General features: G+C 46.0%; 1 long non-coding RNA gene across 2 annotated transcripts; it reads right to left on the bottom strand.

Moving 5' to 3' along the window:
- Positions 1 to 12,846: 12,846 nt before the first annotated feature.
- On the bottom strand, positions 12,847 to 14,388 carry LOC123052264 (uncharacterized). 2 transcript variants are annotated; one of them, XR_006424542.1, is made up of 3 exons: positions 14,253 to 14,377; positions 13,958 to 14,143; positions 12,847 to 13,376 (listed from the first exon to the last, which is right to left on the bottom strand). It is a non-coding gene; the product is annotated as an uncharacterized lncRNA (long non-coding RNA). The 2 variants fall into 2 exon arrangements; XR_006424541.1 differs by having other exon boundaries at positions 13,958 to 14,388.
- Between the last annotated feature and the right edge of the window lie 8,734 nt (positions 14,389 to 23,122).

Genomic DNA, 23,122 nt, shown 5'->3' on the forward strand with positions numbered 1-23,122 from the left:
GATTTTGAGCTAGGGCTAATGGCAGAGATCATATTCACGGAGTCGAATGCGGAGGAAAGAACGCGCATGCCTGCACAATGGCATGAGCAGTCGGTGCAACTGTTTAAATGGGCGGTAGGAGAAGCCAAATCCCAGTAACAGTTCCGGTGGCGCCATTGGGAATGCATCGTAGGCGAGGTGAGCCGCCGTCCTTCCCCGCCAGCGATGCAGTGACCTAGTCGGTTGCTGCTGCAGTGAACTTGCAACGCCATGTCGGTTTGCAACCTTGACAATCACTCCATCTATATGTATTGTATTCCTGTGAATATACTTGGTCGTTTGGAAAAAGATGGTAATTGATTTATCACTAGTTTTAGAATGCTTGGTTGTGACAATGAACCGAAGCCACAACCAGAAGTCTCCATCGCGTAATACTTTACGGTCGGTCGCACCAACAGACGGTCGGTCGGACCCGCGTCTCACCAAAGGGACACGCATCGGCTTGGTTTGACATGTACGACCAGTTACATCACTGACTTGTGCGGCCGCATTTGAGCAGTGTAGTGCTCCCTCTATCTCAGTTTACAAGTCTTGCACGTGTACCTAGGTCGTTAATTTGACCAACTTAATAACAGGCATAGATTACAAAAAATATATCATTACAAACTTCAAATATTCTATTTGTAATGATATATTTTTTATGTTAAACAATTTATTTTATATAAGTTATATTGACGACCTAGATACACGTGCAAGCCTTGTAAGCTGAGATGGAGGGAGTACTTGAAATTTATGTTGCACTAAACTCATCGGGAGCCGTTTCGGGCCTCGAAACCAAAACCATCAATTAATCTTTACCTTGTTCCCATCACATTCGAAAGTACTAGTGCTACAATTAAGTGCAAGCCTGCTCACACCTACTAGTACGTACCAAACCTGAACGTGTTCCCACTATGCAGGTTTTAGTACTAGTGCTAGTATTTAGGTTACAAAAAGGGGAACTACCTAACCGAAAATTACTCTACCTTCCTCCTCATAAGTCCTTCTTCTTCGTCCATCCTTGCCATGGCCGATGTGTAGAGCTCTAGGTCGAGAACTACTCGTAACAAGGGAGCGGCAACCAAGGCTGCAGAAACAAGAGAGGGCTCACCGCCACGCAGAGACCTCGAAAGATCTCTCACGGGCAGGCGATGGCTCCCAGGAGTGCCCTAGCCGCGGAGGCGAACATGCCAAGCTAGCGGCGTTGGAGTCGTTATCCCTCGACGGCATGCCCGATCAGCTCAACAAGCACCTCAATAAGCAGAAGGAGTTCATCCACAGCTTGGTGGAGCTGCTGAAGGAGAGCCTCGACGACATGCCCGCTAAGCTCAATGAGTAGGGGGAGTTGACCACCGGCTTGGTGATGCTGCTGAAGAAGAGCTTTGCCTCAGAGAAGAAGGCGACCGGCGAAATCCTGCAACTTTAGGAGGACAAGGCCAAGCTCTGCCACGAGCTCGACCTGCTGAAGGAGGAGAACACCGGCTGGAAGAAACTGCATGAGAATAGTAGTTCCTCGATGAAGATGCTGCAGGCCCTCGTCACGGAACAGAAGGAGGAGTTGGCGAAGCTCCGCATCGAGCACCCGACTGCTGTCAAGGTACGTAATGCGGCCGTGGAACAGATGATGAAGGATCGCGTCGAGAAATCCTGCGTCATGGACGGAATGAAGAAGATGGCGGAGGAGACGCGCAAGGAGATGGAGGTCGTGGAGGTGATGAAGAAGCAGTTATGACTCTGCGACCAGCAATCCTTCATGTAGTGAGAGCAGTGCCCTGGACTTGTGTGTGCGTCTTCCTTCTTTTTTGGGGGGTGGTAATCTTCCTTCTTATTTTGCTCCTGTGTTTCTTCTTTTGCTTCGGGTGTTTTGCTGCACGTGTCACGTTCTCTGCAAGGCATGAATAAAACAATGCTAACAATGAGATGACTAGCAAATTAGATCATTTTTTATCGCCATATGGCACTGGGCAGCCGTGTTTCGTGCTCCTCTGTCATACTCCAGTGGAAAACTTGAGTATACCGCACAGTTCTTTGCTCCTCCTCAGGTCGTCGGCACATTTATACGAGCAGTCAAATCACAAGGCCCCGCCTTCCACAGTAATGAGCCGTCAAATCACAAAGGCCCTCGCCTCTCGTGAAACCGACAGAGCTAGACTGCCCCGCCCTCTAGCCTTTTAAAAAATGTATACTTTTTGTACAGTAGTAGTATCGATGGATTGTGCCATGGAGCAAAACTAACAAGATGAAATTAAAGAAAAAAGGTGGTACATATAGAGAGCGCTCGTCGCCAAATTATGCATATAGTACTATTAAAAAAGCTAGTACGTGCTTAAATGGGGTGCTAAATTCTATTAAAGAAATTAGCATAACTATTTAATTGTTGGGTTCTTATTATTTATGCCACTAGTTGTGTATCACTACTCAGTTTTGCCATAGAAGTTACAACTACTCAAAAATGCCATCGATCCGTGAGATGCCTGCTCAAAAATGCAATTAGATATCTCAAAAATGCCATCGTTAAGTTAGATGTTTGCTCAAAAATGCCATTAGACATTGTTATTTCACATCAAACCCGTTGACCATGTTACATGACAAAAATAAGCCGATTCTCACAATGATAAGTGTGGCCCCACTTGTTAGGAGCAACCAAGCGAATAATTTTACAGGAAAATAAGAATGTTGTTGGGATCAAGTAGGCCCCACACTTTATTTTACTGTAGTGAGATAGAGGGAGAGCTGGCATGTTGGTCCATTGGTATTTATGTTATTATAACATGGCAAAAGAGATTTGAGTCACAATAGTGGTGTCCAGCACAACACACCCCTCAAATAAAACTAAGCACCCTGAAATTCTTTGACAAAACTAAGCACCCTGAAATTCTTTGACAACTAAACTACTGGCTATATGATGTTCGCCATATATATTGTATGTATATAATGTGAAGAAACGAGTGGTAGTAGTATACCAACTAAAAGATTAACTGTAAGAAATACTAGTAGTACATACTGAAGAGTTAAAGTAACGAGAAGAAACATACCATAGTTCTGTCTTGGGCTCAGCACAACACACCCCTCAAATAAAACTAAGAACACGTGAAATTAAACTAAGCAACTAATCTGGTAGACACTGCATTAGAACCACCATGAGCAACGACACTGCCACCTTACTCGGAGTCCTCGTCCACGTCCTCGACTTCGTCCTTGTCCCTCTTCCTCTTGGCCGATACTTCTTTGCTTGAACCGCACACTTGGCTCTTGCTCTTCATCCAACTCTTGTAGATATTGAAACAAAGGTAGCCATCCATTTCAGCGTAGTGGATGTGGTCTATATCTAGTACATTCCACTGCTATGCATGATGAAACATGTGTGGAGGTTTCTTTAGTTTACCGTACGAAGGATGAACCATGGCTCCTGCCAGGGTCAGCATTGAAGGCTGATAACGGGAGGGCACCAACCCATTCTTCTGGAGGTCGAAGGGGTTGCCTACAACGAGGCCTATCCGATCCAGGACTCTTCTGTCGTTCGTAAAGTCTACAGTAACAAATTTGACTCGGCCGCCCTTGAGGAAGTTCTTAAATTCCTCGCATGCAACATCGGCATGGCATATGTGGTAGACCAAGCATAAGTCATGCATGCAAACGTGGATCACGGTGGGCTTCTTCTCTTCCTCCTTTAGATTCTTCTCTTTGTCCAGGGTTGTGGTGTACTCAACATCTAGCCCAGCGACCCACTCATCATTTGAGTTTTTGAACATGCGTCTGAAGCGAGCAAGGCATCCTTTCACCGTCGCGGAAGAATGGGTGTAGATGACGTCGAACTCATCGCCGGTGATGGTTCTAACCTTGTAATAACCGCTGATCATGGAGATTTGGGATGCCATGGATTTGGGAGGAGGGTTAGGATTAGTGGAACTGCCGTAATGTGAAAGGACGGGACGACTAGGAGCGAACTGCCGTAATGTTAAAGGACGTCCGGGGATGAGTAGGAGCGAACTGCCATCGGTTTTTTGATTTGTAAAAATGTTGAGTGGGGCGTGCGAACGACAGGGTAGTGCCTTGCCTGGTGGATAAATGGATTCATGCACAGTACTATGGGGGCCCAATTAGATGTCATGTCTACTCAACGCCCTATTAAATGGCTTTCGATGTCATGTCAAGCGTCGGGAAAATTACAGGTGATACGAACCTTTCCATTCTCCCATGATACGGGCTTCCGAGAGCCCTTGGACCTGAGATCGAACGGTTGCATGGCGTGATTCTATACCTATGGGTGAATATCCTATCCTGGAGAGTTATTCTGCAAATTTTCAGCAACTTAGCATGCGACCGTTCGATCTCAGATCCAAGGGCTGCCATCAGCCCGTATCATGGTCGCGCCTACCACGACCGTCGCCTCGCTCGCGCGGTCACGCCCTTGGAGATTTAACACGGTGCGTTAGGCTATTTGATGTTGGCATGTCATACATAGTCATCACTTAGTCACTCATACTACAACAAGGTTAGCTATAAGGTTGGCTATAAGAGTATTTTTTTACTTCTCTCTATCTCTTTCTTCGTAGTATTTATTGCATTTGCCAAGGAGTGACCTCTTCCAATGAAATGGTGCTTAGATGAGGTGCTAAGGGCATTAAATGGCTTAGAAACTCAAGTCCCCAATGCATAGGTGCTTAGTTTTTTGTTGCTAAGTTTGCTTCATTTAATTAGCTATAGACTCAAAATTGTCTTTTCACCTAGGTACACGCGCTTAGCACCGTTTCTTCCTGGGGTCACCAAACTAGTCTCTCTCTTCTTAATTAACTTGCCACATCAGACTTTATGCCTATGTGGTAGGCTTAGCACCTGTAGGAGCAAGCACAATAGTGGGCTATAAGCCCACTTACATGGCATTTTTGCATATGTGGAGGAAAGAGGCAAGGAAAAAGTGGAGGAGTGGGCTCTCATGCAAGAGCCAGCCTCTACATGGTGGAGCATTGGGAGAGGCACCTGTATGGAGGTGGTCAGGAATCGGGAGACTCACGCCGGTCGTAGCGCCGCAGTTAAAATGATAATGGCAAGTCAAATCATGGGGCCCGACCTGTCCAGTAGTAACTCGCTGTCAAATCACACAGCCCTACGTTTGCAGCAGCCTACTCCCTCATCTTCTCGCGTCTCTGTCGAACCGACTAGGCGGAACTGCCCCGCCTACCGCGCGGGAAAAGCCCCGCCCTCGACTTTTAAATAGTACAATATACTAATTTTGTATCCATGGATTGCCCCATGGATCAAAGCCTCAATAAAACGGCGATACACATGTACGGAGTATACAGCACGTCCGTCGCGTTCGCGTCGCACCCCAGACGGTCGGTCGGTCTGGCACGCCGCTCTCCGAATGGAATGCGTGTCATATTGCGTTTGCACACACATGTGGGAACGCAATTGAGAACCGACCATAAGCACACTCCCCGGCCCCGCAAGTCGGGTGAGTTAATAGAAGAGAGAGAGAGACGGGCGATAGTACTAGAGAAGTGTTGTACAGACGTTGGTGCCTGGACGATCCCTGCAAGACACAGAAGATCAGTTCGTCCATGCATGTGACCAGACTCCAGTAGACACGCCTGAATTGGCTATCGTCTACATATCGTGCAGGCTGTGTTGTACAGGGCTGTAGTTCTGGTGAGAAATCTAAAAAAAGGTTTCTTGTCATCTCGCAAAATTAGGTGTCATGTGCTTCGGATCACTGCGAGGGTTAAACAGCGACAACCGAGTTCCTCCAAGGGGCTAGTCATTGGGGGCACATGCACGAAGACTACTTGACTGCCATCTAGGTCAAGCCGGCTATGTTAATTAGGACATCTATCGATGGACCCCTTTTCTACGAGTTTATCTTTAATTTGAGCTTTGATCCTCGTCTAGTTTGTCCGTCGGGATTCATGTTGTCTCCTTTGGGCAGTGAGGTTATGGTTTCTTGTCATGTGGCATTTTTTCGTGTTATATGTTATAATCCGGTGCTTCAGATCAAAATGACGACAACTGCGCCTCCGGGGCACGTGCATGAAGACTTCTCGACAGTCATTGACGAGGTCAAGCCGGCTCCGGTAGACAAAAGAAAACTAGTACTCCACTATATAGGCAGGAGCCTCCGCGCTTGCTTGCTAGTGTTGCTCTCTTCACACTGTCTCGTCCTCTCCAGATCTAAACACGAGAGCGGTGGCCACACTCTCTCTCTTTGCTCACCGTTGGTCACAGATCCAGCCGGATCCTCTCCACCAGGGAAGGTGAGAAGGTGCAACGTTCACGCGATCGTCCTCGGCGACGGCTCTTACCCACTGTTGGCGCGTCCTGATCAGCGTGCCTTGCCGTTCTCTCCCAAGCACCGCTGGCTAGGGAGGGCCTCCGACACCTTCTTCCTCGCTGCCGTAGTGTGGGCAGATCCGGCCTCCCGCCGCCCACCTAGCGACATACCGGTGACCCTCAGGTATAACTTCCTTTGAAACCGGCCTTGCTCTACTTCCTGAGCTCCTGACATCGCTGCATTTGTATCTTTTACTATTTCTCAGGCCCCCTCGTAAATAGGATCAATCAGCTGTTCGAAAGCCACCTAATTTTTTACTGTTAAGAGGTAAAACTAGTCATGCACTCGAATCTAGTACTACTTGGTTCAAACAAGGAAGAAAGGGGGTGGGGGTGGGGGAAGATTTGTTACCTGAATCTAGGACTTGGTCGAAAGAGGAAATAATGGGGGCGAAAAGTAGCAGAGACTGGCTATCCAACTAGTCTCTAGGTCTAATAGGGAAATAAAGGGAAACACAGTACAAACTCAATATAAACCCGATCTATTGGTTGAAAAAGGAAAGAAAGTGGGGACTGGGGGACAAGTCAACAGAGTAAGTCCAGCACTAGATTTGCTAGCCTCACACAGTATAAGGTGGCTATACCGAACAAAAATGGGACCAACCCAGATATCCTGTTCTGATGTTTGTTGCCCCGAGCCACTCTTATGTAATGCCACTGGTAAAATGTAGCAGTCGCACTGTTAAAAGTAAGGACACGTTAAACCAATGTTGTTTTCAATGTAATGCCTCCAGTAATATGAATCAATGGCACTTTTTTTCATGTCCTGCTAAATTTCCCATTAAGATAAGTTGCTTCTTTTCGTTAGAAATGCAACTGTCCTGGTCCGCCTACTCTCCCGTGCCCAAATACCGACTCTGTAGCAGCTGTTAATGTAATGTTGCTGGTAAAATGAAGCAATGGCACCATTAAAGTAATGTCGTATTTAACGGTTGTCATAGTTAATCCTAATGCCCACACTAATATCTAGCAATGCTGCTGCTTTAGAAATTGCTACTGTCCTTGTAGGATTGCCATTCATATAAGGAACATGCTTATTTTCATTTGATGTATGTTTCAGCACTTGTTAGTCACCCTCCTTTCCACCTTTTTTGTGCAAACAGAGATATACATTTCACACTTGATCTTAGTTGAACCGCACAAATGATATCCAAATTATAGTTGAACATTCCAGGAGCTTCACAACCAACCTTGATGTTGCTCAATTTTATTGCAACTAATGAAGAAGAAGCTCTGTGGGTTTCGCTTTCTGATGGAAATGGAACAGGGGCTGGAGCCCTTTTCTTAAAAAAAGAAGAAGCTGCTAGCTCATGGGACATTGCTTCATTTTAGGTGAACTGCACTAAAAGGTCCCATGAATTGAATCATCCATGTTGGTGACTGGTGTCATCCCTTCTACGATGGCGTTGACTGCAGATATGGTTCCCATCACGAGGTATGTTCCTTTTTGGTCTGACCGTTTGCCAAAGATCCTGCATGTTGAGTCTGCTCTTGTGCTACTGTTTTGGCACTGCCATGATAAAGCAGTAATGTTATTATTTTGCACCTTAATCTAGTGGCACTATTAATTTGAGGCAATGTTTTGTCACCGCTAGTGCCACTGTTTTTTTATATATCGAAAGAGGGGGTTTCCTCCGATTTTATTAAAGAAACCCAACCATAGAGAACCATTATCCGACAACATCTCAGTGTAAACGGGCAGTTATGCAACTACTACTAGAATGGACTGAGTACTAGCAGGAGACAAGTTCGCCACATAAGCTAGGCAGGTAGGGGGACGCAGCACCAGCTCGACCAAGTTTGGATTACAACCCAAATGCTACCATAGGAACATCAGGGGGGAGATAGGGACTGAAAGAGCCAGCTTCAGCATCCCAGTCTAAGCACCCCCGCCTCCATCCTTGCGATGCACGGTACACCTCGTTTGCCACCCGCTCGACCCTAGTGTCACTGATAATATGAAGTAATAATATAGTTAAAATAGAGCGAGTGTCCTCTCTATCATTTCATTTCCAATGTAGATAAAGAAAGTGCTTCTCTTTGTTAGTATATGTTTCATCAACTAGTCCCATTGTTAATGTTTAAGCATTTCTGCAAACTGGGGTGCTTAATTTTAGTTGATCTGCACAAAAATAGAGATTGGAATGTCTCAAGGCCCCTCCGTGTACTACCGCTATACACTGATGTTCATCACTGGCAGAAGGTGTATCGGGGAGACTTGGGTCGATTTCCAGTATGAGGCGTACCGTATGAGGCATCGCAGGGCCCATCTCGCACTCGCAACATGGCATACTATGATACTATCGCAATATTTTATTCTATTTATTAGTGTATGTTTCATCAACTAGTGCCACTATAATGTAATCACGCTTTTTCATTATCTGTGCAAACAGGGTTATTCAGCTGCATTTTGGTGGAACTGCACAAATGTACGGATGGAACCGACATATATGCAGAGTGCGAGGTGTGCCAAGTAAAAATTACCGACACCAACCATGCTCCATGCACACATTGGCATCCACCACCACCAGTGGGATGTGTGGCGCTCTCTGTGGATGGATCTTTCTTGACAGCAAATCCTCTAACCAAATACTAGTAGCTTATATTGGCAGTTTTCTAGGGAGTACTCTTTTCTGAAAGAAGCACCAATCTATTTTTCTTTATTTGTACACAGTGTCACAACTTTGACCCAAAGGTCCAGAGCTATTTTAGGGTGATTGGCGTAGTACTCGGAGACTGATTGTAAGCATGATTTTCATTAGCTGTCACACTGATTGTAAGCATGAGCAGATGGAAGATTAGGTTAGTGCGAAGCTTACCTTAAACCCTACCGCCGCTGTTGAAACGAGGCGAGCATCGAGGGAACCGTGGATAACGGCGGGGAAGCGACGTCGCGCCATCCGGCCTCCTCTTGCGGTGGGAGAACGAATACTCCTGTGGCTCCGGCTGGCTCTGCACCCTCACGAACGGCACACCGTACTCGATCAATTAGTTATCCTCTGGGTTCTCGACCTTCGACCTGTATGCCCACCACCTCCGCTAGACTTTTCGCCTCGGGCGAATCTGTCTGCTCCATCGCCCGGAGTACATCGCCGCCATCTCGCTCTTTCGCATACATTGCCACATGGCCCTCACCGTCCTCGAAATCTCCCACTCATTGTCAAACCAAGTAAGGATCTCCTTCAACCTGACTAACTTTGCCTGGTCGCCGCCGGCGATCTGCCTGATTCGCTGCTGCATCCTCTCCATAGATGTCCTTTTGAGTGGTCCGGTGCTAGCTTTGGAATATGGGAGGAGAGACGGTGGTCTTGCAATAGAGAAGAGGGAGAGGCGAGACGGTGGTTTTGGAATGGAGATGATGGAGAGGAGAGGGGGTGGTTTTGCAATGGAGAAGAGGGAGAGGCGAGACGGTGGTTTTGGAATGGAGATGCTGGAGAGGAGGTCGTTTTGCAATGGAGAAGAGGGAGAGGAGCATGCGGCGGCGATTTAGGATTGGGCGAGAGGGCCAGCACGCTGTGACTGGATCAAAATCAAAATCAATTTACCCTTCAATTAAGAAAGCGACCCCACATTAACTAGTCTCCCTTTTATTCTGGGTCATAATTGACCATGATTTTCACAAATAAAATATATGTTATATGTTGCAAAAATAATATAATTTGAAAGTACATTCAGATACGAACCAAACGATACAATTTTTGGTGACATGCATTCACATTTTGCTTGTCAAATACAGTACGTGGTCAAACTTTGACCCAAAATACGCAAAACAAAAAAATACTTCCAAGACCAGCGCTGCTCCTCTCCTCTTAAACCACCGCCGCTCCTCTCCTGTTCTAATCTAAATTCAGCACCGCTCCTCTCCTCTTCCATTTCAAAACCACCGCCCCTCCTCTCCTGTTCCAATCCAAAACCAGCGTCGCTCCTCTCCCGTTCTAATCCAAAACTATAGCTGCTCCTATCCTCTTCCATTCAAAAACCATCGCCGGCGAGTGAAGGTGCTGTGGAGAAGTAGATCGATGGAGGAGTACAACCGATACGTGAGGATCGCAGACGGCGACCCTGTGAAGCTAGCTAGGATGTTGGAGATACAGTCTTGGTTTAACAACAAGGACCAACTTGCGGCGATGGCGACATCCATGGCCAAATATCTGCAACAGAGCGAAAAGGTGGCGATACTCACTACAAAAAAATACACTTCCGTGATGATACGTGTTTGTCACAGTAGGTCGCGTTTTTTGTCATGCATGTACATCCATGACAAATTTATGACAGAATCAAGATAGTCATACCTGTGCTGTCATAGAAGTGTTCCATGACATTACCAAAATTATCATCACGGAAGTGTCCACTTCCATGACGACAAATCGTGCGTCACAGAAGAGCTTTCGTCAAGGGTGACCGACACGTGGCATCCACCGTAACGGAACACCGTTAAGCTATCGGGTCGGGTTTTGGATCCGATAACCCGTTAACAGCCCCGACCACTGGGGATTTTCCACGTGTAAAATCACCATTGGCTGGAGGAAACACGTGTCGGCTCATTGTTGGGACAGATGTCATCCACTCATTGGACAGAAGGCGCCTATGATACGTCGACACATGGCACGGCCCAACAGAGGCCCATTCCTGTGAAAAGGCCGGCCTGTTTGACTTGGTCAAAAGCTGGCGGGCCGGCCCATGGAAAGCCTGTTAACGACCTGTTCGCATATAGCCCATTTACAGCCCGCTAACCCAAGGCCCGTTACGCCCTATCCGAATTAGGCCTAGTAGCATCATCTGGGCCATCCAATATGATTCCAGCCCATTTTCACTTCTGGCCCATGTATGGCCCATGACGTCTTTCGGCCCATATGAGGCCCTATGTAACTCTTGGCCTATTAACGGCCCGTGGTGAAACTGGCCCGTAATGAACAGTGTATCACTTTACACCCATTAACGGCCCGTGGGGAAACTGGCCCGTAATGAACAGTGTATCACTTTATACCCATTAACGACCCGTTATTTCGTTGGGCCGTTTCCAGCCCATGTTATCTTTCGGCCTTCTTAGAGCCCATTTATTCTTGGGCTCATTTCCAGCATTCGTTTACTTATGGCCCATTACTGTCATTTTCTGCTTGTGGGCCAAATTCAGCCCGTGGTTACAGTCGACCCGTTTGTGGTCCGTTAATACGTTGGGCCGTTTTCATAGCGTTATCAAATACGGCCTATTAACGATGGCCCGTTATGGTCGGCCCATGAACGGACGATTCCAACTCTAGCCCGTTTACGGCCGTAATGCGGCCTGTTATTGGCCCATGTTTGGCCAATCGATCATACGGCCCGTATAAGGCCCATTGATGATACGGCCCGTAGAAGGCCCATTGTTTCTATGACCCGTAGAAGGCTCATTGTTTCTACGGCCCGTAGAAGGCCTACTGTTTCTATGGCCCGTAGAAGGCCCACTATTTCTACGACCCGTAGGAGGCCCAGTGTCACTACAGTAAATATTAGCCCATGGTTATTGTGGCCTAGTTTTAAAAAATAGGTTATTGCAGCCACTAGCAAACCGCGGAAAAAGAACTGCACTGACTACAGGCAAACAAATAAACAAGACAACAAGGAAATAAATAAGCAAGCAACTTATGCTACGCTATCACGGCTATTACACATATTACATCCACTTGGCATCAAAGTTCGCCACCAGTGATCATAAAGCGCAACGAAGAAGCAGATTACAAAAATTGGGCACCATTGCAGCGTAACAAAATAATACTGAACCGAGACCACTTCCAAGACAGTTCAAGAAAGGTTAGCCTTGCGGGGGAACTGCTGCGCAAGCTGCTGAGCAAGGCTGTGAGACCGGCCTAGCATGTCGGTCATAGCTTCCAAGTGTAGCTGTTTAGCGATGAGGTTCTCATTGGTGTTCTCCGCAATCTTTCTTAGAGATAGGACTTCAAGTCGAAGTTGAGTTGCAGAATGCCTTTCTGCTAGAACTTGGGACTGAAGAAGTCAAACAGATTCAGACAACAAATTCTGTGAGCTTGTCTGACTGTTAGTCTCAAGTAACTTGAACACTGCATCAAGACAAGACTTTGGGGTTGTCTCGCTATCTTCAAGATGTTTTGCCTTCTTTGCTGCAATATATGTTGGGTTTGTCTCACAGCCTTCAGCAGACTTGTGCATGCCATTAGGCATATCACCCTGAAATAAAGCAGAGAGATGACAGGTTTTGCACGTGTATAAACAAAGATGATAACTATTCTGTCAATTCTATCCAATTTCAAATTAGAAAATAAAGAGTAAGTTCAAAATATCAATAACATAATTTGGCATTGTTCATAATGCGGGGAGCTTCGCCACACTACTGGATTACCATGTCAACATAACAAGCATAGATGAAGGGCAAAGAAAATCATTGTATCTATTTTGGATAATGTGCATGGTGTAAGAACCATCAAAATTAGATAACAATAATTTCAACGGAGTTGCCCAAACATTAATTAAAATAATGGAAACACCTGACATTTAACTTTTATTATAGCAAATAGCATTTGACCATGCACAACAAAATATTTTCCGAACCTCCATGTATTATACAAATTTATAATCAGATCTTGGTCTCATTTTTTTTTCCACATAAAGTAAATGCCAACTAATGGCCAGTCAAGCAAATTACACTTGTCCCTAGTACAGCCTACAAGAGACACAAGTGGAGGCATGCATGCAAGCCTAACCACGCATGCATGCAGATGTAATGCCTCTCCAAACCGACATAGCTACTAACCCCACTATAAATAGGAGCCATTCCTTTCACTGTGGTCCATTCCACCTCACACACACACATACACTGGAGTACCACCACCACTTGCCTTTTCACCTTCTGCCACACTGCTGTCCTTCACTGTGGTGAAGCCCTTTGGGTCGCATGCGCCATCAGGTACTAATAGAGTACCTTGTTGTGTTAGCCCTTCTTGCTTGACTTCTTGTCTATCTTCACCTCGGTTTGAATCAGTCCATGAGCATCTATTCACCTTGATCTATTTATCTTGCTGTAAAAAGAACAAAATGTTTGCGTACACACCCAAGTTAATCAAAACTAATTAGATCAATTGCAAAAGCTTGTAAAAGTTTCTGTGAATGACATCTATGGCTTGTACTAGATCTAACATGCCAAGAATCAAATCCTAAGTACTAGTAACTTGCTAAGACATGTATGTGTGTATCCAAAAGATCAATCTTCCTTTGTATACTACCTTGTTCTAATTATTAATCCCTGCCAATCTGTAGAAAAAATTGAGTGATTGATGTTTATAATCTACTCACAAGTAATTAATTTTGGAGTTTCACTGCCACTATTTGCTTCTATATGGTGTTCAAGGATGAGTAGCACTAGTTAGGAACAACATTTAGATCTAAATCAGTAGCAATACCATGACCACGCCATAGATTAAATCTTGATTAATCTCATGGCCTTGAGATAAACAAAGAGAAAGAAGGCAATATGGCTGAGTGGGCAATAGTAGGGCCTGAGATAAAATGAACACTATATGCACACACACGTTGACATCTAGCAGGCACTCGATGTGAAATTTGGAACACTTATGGAGAAGGAATCAGAATTAGTACTTACCAGTAGTAGCAGTAGGATGTGGCTAGTCCACACCGTTAGCAGCAGAGCCATGCGACCGAGCAGCGCCGGTGAAGCCGCACACGCCCGACGCCCGTGGCTGCACGCCTCGTGCGTGTGGCTGCGTTGGGGGAGGATGTAGGCATGGAGACGTCGTTGCCGCTGCAGCCGGTGGCAAGCCCACCGGACCTGAATCAGGCGGCGCTAGGATTGAGTGGTGGCGACGTTTTTGGCGGCAGCGGATAAAATAAATAGGGGAAATGGTAGAGGGAGACGAGGAGAATCTGTAGGTGTCCACCGTGTCGCCGGAGATGCCCGGACAGGGCAGATCGAGGCGGCGGCGGCCATGCTCTGTTCTTGGGGAGAGAGAGAGAGGTGGGTGGCTAGTTCTGTTCTTGGGATAGCAGAGAAGACGAGGAGAGGAACGAGCTGGGTTCAACGAGTAAAGTACTAGTAGTGCAGGCTACTGTTTCCTTTTTACTTATCATTTTTTTACTCTCTAGACTGGATGGCATACGTGCATGCTACTCTGATTTGGATGGTTTGATGCATTTTATCTCTCAATTAAACACTAGGACGTATCACAACCTAGTTAATTAATTATGGCTTGCCCAACATGGCCGTGTTGCTGGATCTTTAGATTTTAAATTAGGAAATATAAACATGGTTGTGAAATAATTATCAGGAGCCGATCTCGGATCCGTAGGAGCCACGCCCGGTGGTTCCGAGTTGGTCGAAGCACTATCCGGCAAGTCGTCATCTCCTTGACCATGTCTTGATAAATGTTTTCCGGGCTATGGGTCATTTCCAAAATTTTGCATAAGATTTTAAAATAAATATTTTTCATAAATAAAATGAAATTTGGATCAGGTGGATCCACTGATTTGGCAATTGGACCAGATCAGGTGAAGCATCTGTATTAAGTAGTTGTGACCCGGGTAGGGTTACAATATAAATAAATATTTGGTGGGTAGGGGAACTCATGTTGGTGAAAGCAACCCAGGGAGGGTCGGCTTGGATGGCGGGCTCCTCTACATAGGGTATCACATTAGGACACAACCAACTGGCACTTACTTCAAAAGCGGCGCAAACCGTACTGACCATAGACCTGGAATGGGACGGGCTGAACCAACTACGCATGCCAAGTAGCTGCCTCTGCATGGGTGAGAAGGTGGCTGTAGCCGGGTAGGTACAGTCACCCTAGGGCGGGACCGCCGGTCAGGGGTCTCGACCCGCGGGCTTTTAGTAAGGCAAGGTGGAAAAGCAGAGGTAGTGTACGGGCTGGTTAAAGGTTCTGGTTCCTTGGTCTAGTCGTGTGCACGGGTAGCGCATGGACGACTTGGACCAAGTGATGCTATGGGTAAAGCAGTACACCTCTGATCAGAGTAAATGTGATATCACTCCCAGCTTCCGGGTTTGGAAGTGTGTCGTGTGGGTTTTCCTCTGACACAGGATGTAAGATCCCACGTCGCTCTGTCGCCAGTAGATTTTATAAATAAAATTTGGTTTTCAACAAAATGGCTTAAGGGAAAATATTTTTACCTACAAAGTATTTTGAGCTAATGGCTCGGTGGTTGTAGCCGTGGCCGGTAAAGTTATTCCTCTTTAAAGACTCTTGCATCCACTTTTCCCGGCAACTTGCGGAGTACGTATTTTATAAGTGCTCAGCTGCACTTATGTTGTTTTTCAGAACAAGAGAGTTATGAGAACTCTGAGGTGATAGAGAATGGTACTTATGATGAATCTGGTCATCTTAATGACTTCGGTTATTCTAAAGTGGAGTATGTTTATGAGGAAGTCGACAATCAAGGCTATGAAGAGTAGATGCCCTCCATGGTTGGTTTAGAAGGCACGTAACTAGAAGTGGATGACGATCTATCGTCATGGTCGCTTAGGCTTAGTCGAAACTTGAGGTGTCAATGTAATAAAAGCTTGCCTACTCATGGCAGCTGCACCGTCTTGTACATGATACTGTTCTCCTTAACTGATCCTGGCGCAACTCTGAAGTGACGGCTTCCGTTACGCCTGACTCTGTCGGACGTAACGGGGCGTCACAGAAGAGGTGGTATCAGAGCCCCGTTAAGGAAACAGTCATGTACTTAGTTAGAGACCGTCCGAGCCCTAGGAAACATAGGTTCCCTCTTTACCTAAAATAAAATATGAGTTTTCTAAAAAAAATGACTCAAGTCAAGTGAAGATTAAATAATTTAGACCACACAATTGTGCAAGAAAAATGTTTTTATTTTTACTGTCCTAGGTATTAATTTTGCATCGTATTATAACTAACTAAATTCTTAATTGCTCAATGTAGGATGACGAGTGGTAGGTTGTTTGGTACGGGTGTTGAGTATGGTGGTTTTGCTCTGTTCTTGGTTGAGCTTCTTGGTCTTCTGGGTGTGTTGATTGCACCATACTACACAGTGTTTCACGACCCGTGTTCTATGGGGTACTTAGTCACGGTGCACATTCCTGAGGGCTTAGATGTCCCTTCTAGGTTCAGTGTTGCACATTACGACTTTGTTTCAGCACTTCAGGGTGCGGCACGGGATGCCGCTTTACACCTTTTCCACGCCTATCACCCTCTCCTTGAGTACGTGGGAAGAGGCGAGTGGCCTCATCAGTTAGAGGAGGCAGGGAGTTCGTCTGCACCTCCGGCCACTGTCGCTCCTTCGCCTTTTGCATCCACTTCTGCTTTCCCTCCACTTCCACCACGTCCTCCTGTCTTGCCTCCCACGTTTTTACCACCACTAGCTTCGACTGCCGCTCGTCCACCTCTGTACCCGACAGTCCCACCCACTCGTGCAGACCACCCAGCTCCTAGAGTCATCAGGGGTTCCTCCTCTCGTGCAGTGTCACATCCCTCCACACCGCACGAGCATCCACCTACACATCAGCTTGTTCAGGACCTATTAGATCGGGTTGACACTCTTCAGAGGCGCTGTTCCGAGCTTGAGTGGGCGAACAGCGAGATGTCCACTGCGTTGAGGGACTACACCCGTCCGGGTATGGCCCTCAACCCTCTTCAGATTGACAGCTCACCTTCCGCCTCTCCGGGCCGGGTAGGGTACCCGATTGACCAGGAGTCTCTTGCCGCCGACGAGCCTTCCTCTCAGGTTGCTCCTACTCTGAGTTCCGTTGTAGTTCCACCACCTCCAAAGCACACTCCCCACACTCCACCAGGTTCTCCAGCTACTGACCCTGCTCCACCTTCTCCCGATGGCACCCCTGACTTTTCAGTGATTGGCGTCACTTACTTAGAGCTTCTAGCACTCGACTCCCGCCAGGTGTCTTCTCAGCCCCCGGAGTACCTTCGTGTCGCTTCCGACGTCACACCCTCTGAGCACACTCCCTCTGAGTACCCTCTTAGCACCATCAGTGCACCCGAGTCTGACACTGCTGCACCGAGTGTGTCTCTGCCTGCACCGACTTCTGCCCTCGACCCCGACTTGCTCCTCACCGTTTCACCTAGTCCTCTTGTCAGGGAGGATTGACGTGCTACCAGTAGTAGTAGTTAGTATTCTGGCAAGGTTGTAGCATCATGCTAGATAGCTACTCCTCCCAGAGTTAGTTCCCCCACTTATTAGATGTTTAGGTAGGTGCATGGAGGCTGTCCTTTTGGATTTTGTACATATCTGGAAAGGTCTTGTAGCCGTAGCTACCCTTCCAGAGTTTGCACAGCCGTAGTTAGCCAGACTAGTTCCGACGGACAGATAGGTCGGCAGGTATACTTTTGTTCCAGGTACACATGTAGATAGCCGTGGTAGCCTGATGATGTGCGACACAGAGTCATGTGTGGTGTTGCTGCTATGATATGTGATGTATCCATGTGGACTGGTGGACTTATGGATGTACTGATATGCTATTACTAGATGATCTCGTATGATGCATATGCCATGCCTCCATATTCATTTTAAATTCTGGTTTTTTTATGCTCCTTGCTCTGAATGATGGAATACTGTATGTGATGTTGTTGCCACATTGTTGCCAATGCCTCATTATGGCGTCTGATGTATGGAAGAATTTTTTTTTGGTGATCTCTTCATTCAAGTACATACCTTTGGTACATCACGTGTTGGGCTAGTATATATATTATGTGCTGACGCTGCTACATATTTTCCTAGCACTTCATGAGTTCAACTGATGTATGTCAGACACTTGATGATTGCATGATTTTAATGCAGTACGTGAAGAACTTGTGTGTGCATGTGCATGTGCAAGTGGCTCTATTTTTGACTTGTGATTAATCTCTTGCCTCTGTCGTGATAAAAAAAATCACTTTGTTTGACTACTTTTATTCTTCGGCCAACAACAAGTAAAAAAAAATGTTTCGCAAAATTTTCTAGTATGCCGCTGTTAAGTGCACTGTTTAAATTGATGTTCCAAAACAGGAAGCGTGAAGTGTACTGTTTGAGCTAAAATCTCACCTCTAATCAAATAAATAAAATATTTTTCACAAATAGTAGCTATCGTTATAACCTATGCCTTGCCCACCAGATTGATAGCGATGGCATCTGGTAGTCAGTCGTTCGAAGACAACGGGAACCCATCAGATTTAGCACCCGAGTCGCTAAGGAACATGGCAGATTTGCCGTCTAGAGTGACGTTACCTCCACCTCCACCATTACCCCATCATGCCCTGGGATCCGATCAACTTGCTCTAATGTATCAGTGGATGGAGCAGTCTCATCGAGACTCTCTAGAACACTAGAATAAGTTCATGGAGCAGATGTTCGGTATGATGAGAGGCCAACTGACTAAAAACCCAGAACAAGGTGTCACGATTGGAGACTTCCAAAAGACTAGACCACCAACCTTTTCAACCGCCACAGACCCATTAGCCGCAGATGATTGGTTGATGGACATAGAGCTAAAACTTAACACTGTGGGATGCACGGACCAAGAAAAAGTTCGGTATGCATCCCATCAGTTAATTGGTCCTGCTGCCACATGGTGGAGAAATGTCCAAATTAACATACCCGAAAACCACATAGTTACATGGGACGAATTTAAGAGGAGATTTCGAGATAACTACGTCCCGCAAAGTGCGATGGAAATAAAGAGGAAGGAATTCCTGAACCTCAAGCAAGGGTCTAAGACCATCGCAGAGTACCTAGATGAGTTTAACTCACTATCCTGCTATGCACCAGAGGACACAAACACTGAGACCAAAAAGGTGTACCGGTTCGTAGAAGGATTGAACCCGTCCATACAACTTATTATAGCTCCTATAAAAATCACCGAGTTTCGGGAGCTAGTAGACCGAGTCATTACAATCGAGAACCGGCAAATCGCCGTAGAGGAAGAGCGAAGGAAGAAAGCTAGGATGGACCCGAGGTTTGCCATGAGAAGTGGGAATCGTCCTGTTGGCCTAGTCCGCGTGCCAATGGTCGGGCCTGTCCGTCCTCCTTTCCGTCAAGCTCCTAGACCACCTTTTATGCCTCCGAGAGCCCCTATCAAATGTCACGTGTGCTGTGGACCACACTTGGCTCGAGATTGCCCAAAGGCGAGTGTTGTCTGTTTTGGTTGTGGACAAAAGGGACACTACAAAAATCAGTGCCCAAGCAAGGGTCAACCACAATCTGGCACAAATGGAGCTGTCCCACCTCAAAATAAGCGCGAGGCTTATTCAGCACAAGTACACGGGAGTGCGTCCACTGCCAACCGCGGGCGTGGTCGTGGCAGTCTTGCACGTGGACCATTCCGTCTGACACATATGGATGTGGCACAAGTGGAGTCGGCTTCAGACATAGTGACGGGTAACCTACTAATCCCTCCCGGAGTAGGACTAGTATTGTTTGACCCAGGAGCAACACATTCTTTCATATCGCAACGCTTTGTTGAGACACATAATCTGGACCGGACCCCCCTAGCCAAACCCATAAAAGTAGATTCACCGGGAGGCCCAATAATTGTTGAGCATGTCTGCCACAACCGTCCCATTTGCATTGAGGGCATAACCTTTAATGCTAGCCTATTTGTCATTGGCCTAAGAGGGTTAGATGTTATTCTTGGAATGGACTGGTTAGCGAGTCATGGAGCAAGAATGGATTGTGCAGAAAAATCCATATCCTTGAGAAGCCCAGAAAATAAACGGATAACCTTTAATAGTAGAAGAACCCGAGCGAAATCAAACCAAGCCTCAGTAGCCACTTTGGACAAAAAGGAGGCTAAAGATGTGCCTGTGGTACAAGAATTTTTGGACGTGTTTCCGGAAGAATTGCCCGGGATGCCACCAGACAGGGAGATAGAGTTCACTATTGATATCATCCCAGGTACGGCACCCATATCAAAACGAGCATACCGTATGTCCGCGGAAGAACTAAAGGAATTAAGAAAACAATTGGATGAACTAGAAGAAAAGGGGTTTATTCGACCAAGTGTGTCACCTTGGGCAGCACTAGTCTTATTCATTAAGAAAAAGGATGGAAGTATGAGGCTATGTGTGGATTATCGAGCCTTGAATGAGGCGACAATTAAGAATAAGTACCCACTACCCCGGATAGATGATCTATTTGACCAATTGAAAGGAGCCACCGTGTTCTCAAAAATAGATCTCCGGTCAGGGTACCACCAACTAAAAGTAAAGGAAGAAGATATACCTAAGACTGCTTTTATAACCCGATATGGTCACCATGAATTCTTGGTTGTTCCCTTCGGACTCACAAATGCACCAGCAGTTTTCATGAACCTGATGAACCTAGTCCTCATGCCCTATTTAGATAAGTTTGTGGTAGTGTTCATCGATGACATCCTCATATACTCTCGAAGTATTGAGGAACATGCTGAACACCTCCGGATAGTGCTACAGACCTTGAGAGAAAAACAACTCTATGCCCAATTCAAAAAGTGTGAATTTTGGGTAGAAGAAGTGTCCTTCTTAGGACACATTATATCAGGGAAAGGGATAGCCGTAGATCCTGCTAAAGTGGATGCAGTGTTGGCATGGAAATCCCCAACCAACGTAACAAAGATTCGTAGCTTCCTTGGTTTAGCTGGATATTATCGAAGGTTCATAGAAGGCTTCTCCCAGAAAGCAGCCCCTATGACCAAATTACTAAGGAAGGGAGTTCCATTTGACTGGAATGACAAGTGTGAGCAAAGTTTTCAGGAGTTAAAGAAACGGCTCACAACCGCTCCTGTATTGGCTCTACCCGAACCAGGCAAAGCATTCACAGTATATTGCGATGCCTCTAGAGTTGGTTTGGGATGTGTGCTAATGCAAGATGGGAGAGCCATAGCCTATGCCTCTCGACAGTTAAAGCCCCATGAACAAAACTACCCCACCCATGACCTCGAGTTAGCTACCGTGGTATTTGCGCTAAAGATGTGGAGGCACTACCTTTATGGAAACCGTTGTGAACTATACACGGACCATAAAAGCCTCAAGTATATCTTCACGCAAAAGGAGTTGAATATGAGACAAAGACGATGGTTAGAACTCATTAAGGATTATGACCTTAGTGTCAACTACCACCCAGGAAAAGCTAATGTGGTGGCAGATATCCTTAGCCGAAAAACCTCATGCAATCATGTCAAGATCCCAACCTATGATAAGCATCTGATACATGAGCTGGGAATGATGGGAATTGAATTCATACATAAACCGGTTGAGAAAATCCTAACCACATTAACAATCAGACCCAATTTGTTGGACGGAATCAAGGAAAACCAAACCAAAGATGAGTTCATTTGTGAGGAAAAACGCAGAATACACGAAGGTCAACCATCAGAGTTCCGAATAGCAGAAGACGGGTCACTTTGATATAAAACCCGGTTATGTGTGCCAAATATCCTTGATATTAAGCAAATAATACTCCAGGAGGCACACAACACACCGTACACCATACACCCTGGTAGCACAAAAATGTACCGGGATGTCAAAGGTACATTTTGGTGGAGAAATGTGAAAAGAGAAATTGCTCAGTATGTGGATGAGTGTGACACTTGTAAGAGAGTAAAGGCAGAACACCAGCGACCACCAGGATTGTTGCAACCTCTCCAAATTCCGCAATGGAAATGGGAGGAAATCCACATGGACTTTATCACCGGACTGCCCAAAACAAGAAAACAAGAGGAGATCATATGGGTCATAGTTGACCGACTCACTAAATCTGCCCATTTTATCCCTTTAACCCCGGGTTGTTCCAGAGAAAAATTGGCTGAGCTATATATCCACAGGATAGTAGCTCTACATGGGACACCTTCTAGAATAGTGTCAGATCGTGGATCCATGTTTACATCCAAGTTCTGGGAAAAATTACAAGAAGCATTAGGAACAAAATTGGATTTTAGTACCGCTTACCACCCCCAGACTAGCGGTCAAGTCGAGAGGGTGAATCAAATCATAGAGGACATGCTAAGGGCTTGTGTGCTAGATTTTGGTGACTCGTGGAGCAAGCACTTGCCCTTAGCAGAGTTCGCTTATAACAATAGCTACCAAGCTAGTATTGGTATGTCCCCATTTGAGGCCTTATACGGTCGAAGATGCCGAACCCCAATATGTTGGGTGGAAACCGGAGAAAAGAAACTCTTAGCACCCGACTTGGTCCAAGAGACCGAGGAAAAAGTTCGCATAGTTAGAGGCGGCTCAAGACGGCGCAAAGCCGGCAAAAAGGTTATGCGGACAAGAGACGACGTGATATACAATATCAACCCGGAGACTTTGTTTATTTAAAAGTCTCACCAATTAAAGGTGTCAAGCGCTTTGGAGTACAAGGAAAACTAAGCCCGCGATATATTGGTCCCTATCGGATCTTAAAAAGAAGAGGGATGGTGGCGTACAAATTAGAATTGCCAACGCACCTACAAGGGGTTCATGATGTATTTCATGTTTCCCAATTACGCAAGAGCGTAAAGCCACCATTTGAGAGAGTCTCGGAGGAAGAATTAACCCTCCGAAAGGACCTAACGTATGAGGAGCGTCCTAGTCGTATTCTGGACACCGAGGAAAAGAAACTTAGGAGTAAAACAATTAAATATTGCAAGGTGCAATGGGAAAATCATCCGGTGCGAGAAGCGACTTGGGAAAAAGAAGATGACCTCCGAGAAAAATATCCTAACCTTTTCGAGGTGCGACTCAACAAATTTCGAGGACGAAATTTTCTCTAAGGGGGATAGGACGTAAGAACCGTCAAAATCAGATAACAATAATTTCAACGGCGTTGCCCA

The sequence above is a fragment of the Triticum aestivum genome, chromosome 2D (genome assembly GCF_018294505.1).
Source record: "Triticum aestivum cultivar Chinese Spring chromosome 2D, IWGSC CS RefSeq v2.1, whole genome shotgun sequence".
Taxonomy (NCBI): domain Eukaryota; kingdom Viridiplantae; phylum Streptophyta; class Magnoliopsida; order Poales; family Poaceae; genus Triticum; species Triticum aestivum.